Genomic DNA, 6,363 nt, shown 5'->3' on the forward strand with positions numbered 1-6,363 from the left:
TTTAACTCTCTATCTTATGATGTTGAGGAAGTTTACTCACAGATTCATAATCTCATTTTGAGTCAAATTAATCCTACTAGTAAGCATGTAGTATCTCTTCCAGATAAAATGCTTATGCATTTTGTGTGTGTTAAAGGGACTGATTTTCTGTGTTCAGCAAAAACCCTCGGACAACAAGGAGTCTGGCATCTGATCTAAATCTCACTGAAGTCACTGGAAAAAACAGAGTTTAAATCATCCACCACCCTAATAAATTGTCATGACATAATGAAAAATCTTTCCACAACTTATGACGTGCCTACACATAAGAAACTCCCATTGACACGAAGTGTGGTGGTGCATGGAAGTGGCTTTCTGTTTGATAAGCTTTATCTCTACCCTAGAGAGGAAGAAGGTGCTGTAGGGGGATGACTGTGTGTGCACAACTGCACTGAGCAACTCATCCTAAACCCTCTTCAAAACCAACAAAAGGAAATGTCTGCTTTTAGGATTTGGTTCTTCTGACTGCATTTAGGAGTTCACTTTTAAGAAGATGGACTGTGTTGTAGAAGAAATCATTTATCTTCACAGTCTATACGAGAAGAATTATTTTGAAGTAGGTATCCACAGAGTGGATGGCCAGAAGAGACTCCCATGACTTTTCAAATATTCCCTAAAACAAAATAATATTACATACTGGGGGCCCAGTAGTATAGCAGAGAGACAGAAGAAAATAAAAATAAAGTAAAAGAAAGATTATTTTGCCCCCCTTTTTTTTTTTTTTTGAAATAGTACTGCTTTAGAACTAGAGATTAATCAAGAAGATCAGGACTTTTTCTGTCTCTTCCTTTTTTCATACATACATATGCAATTCTTAAAGACTCTGAAGTCTTACAAGATAACAAGCAGAGGAACCAAAAGAGAAAGTAACAGTTCATAGATATACTTCTCCTTAGATCCTCTATTACAATTACATATTTTAAAATAGTGAATGAAAATGTAATCCAGTCCTTACAGATAAAGATTATTCAATTTTAAAATTTTCTCCTTTCTCCAAACAAGACCAGATTGTTCAAAAACTTGTTCTAACTTAGAATTTCTCATGAGAAGAGGAAAACATACAAAAACCTTGACAGTTTAATTGAACTGAAGAAAAAAACATTTGGTTCTTCCTAGTGACTTATAATTTATTAAAACTTTCAGAAATTAGTTGTTATTATTAAATTGTGGATGAAAATATTTTCTGTGGGGTAACGTGAAAATATTTCTCAGGCAAAATATCTTATTAGTCTGAGGCATGCAGTACCATTTGTAATTAGGTCATCAAATGCTATTAGGCATTAGGAGCGGGAATGTTATCAATGTGTTTCACTTAAAACAAAAACATGCAAAATTATCAAAAATAAAAACTAACAAAACAAAAGAAAACCATACAACTGTAGGAAAAGAAGCTATAGAAAATACATTCAAAAAGAGGGGCAAAAAATTGCAGATTAACCATGGGGTTTGCTTTAGAGGAATTTAAAACAAAAATGAAGAGTTTGTTATATATTTACACAGATAGTAAGGAAAGACTAATCAGAGGAATCATAGATAAAAACATAGGAGATCATCCCAAAAGCCAGTGCTTTCATGTGCTAAGATAAAAGGCTGCAATACTCTCTGTAAATATATAAATTATTTTTAAACAAAGCATGACAACAGAACTACCCCTGAGTGTCTGGACAGTATTACGAGAAAGGGACGAATTATTTCTGAAGTCCTAATCCTTCATTGCTGCAAACAAAAATACGACAGTGAATGTATATAAACAAATAATCATCTCTTTAAATAACCAGATTCATATGTTTATATATTTTTTCCATTATTTTGATGGATCCATGCCAGAGTTTTCAGTCCTGGTCAGAACACAGCATCTAGAATACGCCCCAGTGCTGATGAGATTCATCAGGGTTTTATGTCACATTTAGATCCATTATAAGAAAACCTCCTAAATGTAACGAGAATGAGGATTGATTCTTTGCTTCAGCTTTTATTCAGTTGCTTGCCTAAATGACAACCAAGAACCCTGAGCACAGGTGGGACCTGCTGCAACTTAGTTATTAAAGCCAAAGATTAATAGTCATATCACCTTGATATTAATCCTCATTTTTTTCTGATTCACAGTAACCTTAGGCAAAACGCATTCTCTTTCCTTTATTCACCTGCAAAACAGGTTGTAATAATTCTGAGCTGCCTCCGGGTTGCTGCCTTTGTAATTTTATTATTTTTTTTTAAGTGTAATAAATACTTTAAAAAAGCTTTCAGATAATAACTGAAAAGCACAATAGTACAAAGTACTATCAGCATAATGACCCGCAGAGCTTTGTCTAGCAACTGAACAAGCCCTTAATCACAAAGAAAGCATGTATGTATAATATAATCTCTGACTTGATGTAAACTGGCATTATTCACTGATACCTACTCTTGGAAGCCAGTTTATCCCAAGTGAGGATGTGGCCCAAATCCTTTTATTCTCAGAAATTTGAGCCTGTGGTGAATCTTTAATAGCCCCAGTGATGTCCTGTTGATTTAACAGCTGCGTACAACTGAGTTTGAAACCCATCATCACCGGGCTGAGCCGTGATCGCTCCTCTTTCCAGCACAACCCAAAGGGTCGGTATCTCATGAAGGTAGGTCTGCATTTTCCCATGACATGCCAGAGTGTAGACATGGACTTTTCTCTGAACCCACACGGTGATCGGTTCATGCTCTGAAACACTAGAATAACTAAGTACAGCATAAAAACTGTGACCGATTTGTGGCCCGCATCTGGCAACCACGTTCTTTCCCTATGCAAATCAAACCACACGCAGTGCAAAGGCCCTTCTGGTCCATTTTATTACAGGAAGGAAAAACCCACTTATTACCAGCATTGGTCGGAAAAAAAAAATGAAATATTCAAATCTCATCCAAAAAAAAAATAATCATCATTTTTTTCACAGAATTTCTTTTTGCTCTTTTCACAGTATTCCTTTAAATAGATCTTTCCTTTTTTGCAAGCTTTTTCCTGTATAATACTTATTTCATTCACTATCTTTTTTCCATATACATCTTTCCTAAGCAGAGAGAAAGAATTTATTAAACAAAGCAGACTTGGTCTTAATTCGCTTAAGGTCTTGCTCTTTCTCCTCATTACTGTCTAAGTTTAACAATATTATTAAAGCATTTTCTTAATGTTTTTAAACTTACCTTAATTTTTCCTTTTCCCTCCACTAATGGGAAATGCTGTTACCCATTCACAGTCCCTCTGCCTAATAGAAACTAGCTTCTGACAATTAAAGTGCAAGCATGTAAATTCTTGTATGACATGCCCCTATCTGAAGATTAATTTGTGCAATTCATGAGTGATGAGATGCATTATTATCTGCAAACTTATCACCTCTCTTACCCAAGTTCCAGCTCAATCTGATCTTTGTTAAGACTTAATGAGAACTAATGCAGTTCTTAAGAACAATGGAAAAAAGGTACAAAATGCAATATATTTTGTTCAAATCATTTTTAGATGTACTGTCTGTGGGTGTTGGTATAGTTATGAATCATTTTATAACCAAACTTGAAACAAAACAAAACAAATCAAAAAACCAGAAAGGCCACTTTTTCTTAGAAAACTAAGAGTCTGTCAAAATGTTTCTCATCTTAGCACCAAAGAGGGGGAAAAAATGGAGCTTCAAAGGATTTGAAACTGTAAAATTATAATTAGGGAACATGAAGTCAAGCAAATGATCATTGACATTTGGAGGGGGTTTATTTTCATTTTAAAGAAAATTGATCCATTCAGTCAGTCTCCTTTGGGGATTGCCATGAAAGCCTTCCACAGGAAACACCTTATCTTCAACAGTTTCTTGTAAGAAAACTAAAGATTATGCTTTTATTTTTAGCAAAACTGATACCCTGTGGGATCTTGGGGTTTGTCTGAATGACTTGCTATGGCTGCTGAGTTTTAGGAATATGGCTCCTCATCCAGAGTTGCTGTGAAAGCTGGTCCTAACACAACAGTAACACAACAGTAACACACTGTTGTAACACAACAGTAGATTTGACCATGGTCAGGCAGAGTAGTAAAGTCAAGATCATCAGTCCAGTCTTGGTTGTCACGGTCCATGGTCAATGTTGCAATCCAAGCAACATGCACAACATAATTAATATTTTGTGCTGTTCATCCCATCCTTGCATTTAGTAGTGGAGGCCTCAGCTTGCAGCTGGGCAGTGTTGCATGAACATGGTGGCAACTGAGAGATCTGAATTACAGTTCAATATCTTCTATGGACCTACCTTTCTGGGTGTTCATTTCATCTCTTTCTGCCTCTATTTCCACTCTCATCCTTCATCTGCATTGTCAATTTCTTATAGGTTGCTATCTCCCTGAGCCTCTGTATGTTTCTTCAGTGTGAGGTGCTGATTTCTATAGAGCTTCTCAGTATTATCACAATATCACAATAAAACCAAATCACTGTGTCAGGGATTGAAATCTGGTCTCACATGAGCTGATAAATGTCGACATAGACATTTGTATTCCAGTGGTGTGCTAAACAGGACTTGAGCTTCTCTTACTAAGCACTGTAGTAGAATCATACTTTCTTCTGTCAAAGAACTGTTCTGTTTTGGGATAGAGCAAAACCTCTAGTTTCTGTGGTACAAATATAGTCTCAGGACACGTGATTTCTATAGTTCTTCAACCCAACTGTCTTGACCACAGAAGTGAAGAAGAATGGCTAGAATGAGCAAAATCCTAAAGCAAACAGCAGAAGGAGTATGAATACTACTCAGCAGGGCTGTTGAGGGCAGATAGAGGGCTTGCTGAACAAAAAACAACCAGTAGCCCTTACATGGGATCCAGGGAGCTTTGGAGGAAGCCCTCAGACAATTCTCGCTTCAATGTGGAGAATTCCTCTCCAGCTCAAAAACAGCACTGCCACGGGCAACAGTTCATGTTTAACAGCACAGGGGAGTAAAAGGTCTGGGAGGGGAAGAGAAATGTAAAACTTCTCAAAGACTCTTGCAATGTCCTGTCCTTCCTGTGCCGTGCATTGATCTCCTTTGCTTAGATTAAAACCTCCAGCTTCTGAAAGACACCCACAACTGACAGCTATCCCACCAGACTCAAAACCATGTGAAAATGATGCTGTGCTGTGGTTTTTTACTGTCACGCAGTGATCAGAGTGGAATAGATTTAAGACAAGGTTATTTACATTAAAAAATTTGATTGCTTGTCTAACAGCAAAACATTGTTATATGCCATTAAATGATAAGGACTGAATACAGCACACAGATATCTGTTCATTTCATAACACTGAACACATTTCTTATCCTTCTGACGTTACAGTAATTTAACTTTACAAAGTTATACTCATGTCCTGCTAGTTTTAAATGCTTTTGTACATGCTTATACAATTCAGAGTATGATATCCATTCTCAAAATAACTGTCAAGCCCTCCTGCTGTAAAGAAGACACAGTATATTTCTCTGAAGGGTTGTATACTGCAACACTAGAGCAAGGAGACTGAAAGAATTTAAAAACAATGATGTGGACTGTTATTACCTTGCATGGTATCATTTATCAAAATCTCATTCGGCAAACTGCATTTCAAAAGACATCCTGCACAACACAGGACTGAGACTTTAGCTTGTTTGGGGAAGGGGGTGTTTGAAGTCTTCCTTCTTCTTTCTTCCATATTTCATGTCTAGGGACGTGAGTAATGTCCCTGGATACCAGAAAAATTGAACACTCCCTTAAGCCGACTCAGCCTGGTTGAGTGAGGAAATGTGATGCTGAATCTTAAAAAGCAGCATCGTCTTCATAATCTACTTAGTAACCCTCAGGCTGTGATTCAGCTTGCCTGAGTCACCTTAATCAGGATCCTGGTTGCTGTTAGCTCCCCCTTTAGTAAATGGGGAATGATAAGCTCGTACAGAGACTGACTCACATGGCAGGAGTTTTGAATCACCCTGGGGGGTGACAAAAGTCGTGTGGAAGAACCCATGGCCAAGAAGCATGACACTGTGAACCACCCCTCGTATGTAAAACTCAAGGAACAAAATGAACTTTGGTAGAAAAATCCTTCCTTCTCCCTCCTTTGTTTTAGTAAGGAAATCTGTTTGGTTTTGAAGGGCAAAACAGAGAAATAGTTGTTGTGCAGTGAGAAAAGACTGGCAAAATGAAGCGGATGCGCTTCAGAGCACTCTTTCATGGCAGGAAAGGGAAATGGGTTTAAGATCATACAGCAGTGCAGTAGGTTTGCTTACCTTTCACTTCAAAGCTTCACTCTTCTAATCTTCTCTTCCTTTTTGTATAGTCGGATGGTTTTATGGGTTACACCATTTGCTTTACCATGTTTAAAACAG

General features: G+C 37.2%; 1 long non-coding RNA gene across 2 annotated transcripts in view; it reads right to left on the reverse strand.

Annotated features, from left to right (window-relative positions):
- Window positions 1–3,359, reverse strand: part of LOC135578245 (uncharacterized) — a 47,635-nt gene extending 44,276 nt beyond the window's left edge. For both annotated transcript variants that reach the window (XR_010469662.1, XR_010469663.1), the window contains exon 1: window positions 3,211–3,359. This is a non-coding gene — a long non-coding RNA (uncharacterized LOC135578245). The remainder of the gene's footprint in view (window positions 1–3,210) is intronic.
- Between the last annotated feature and the right edge of the window lie 3,004 nt (window positions 3,360–6,363).

Source organism: Columba livia, chromosome 1 (genome assembly GCF_036013475.1).
Source record: "Columba livia isolate bColLiv1 breed racing homer chromosome 1, bColLiv1.pat.W.v2, whole genome shotgun sequence".
Classification (NCBI taxonomy): domain Eukaryota; kingdom Metazoa; phylum Chordata; class Aves; order Columbiformes; family Columbidae; genus Columba; species Columba livia.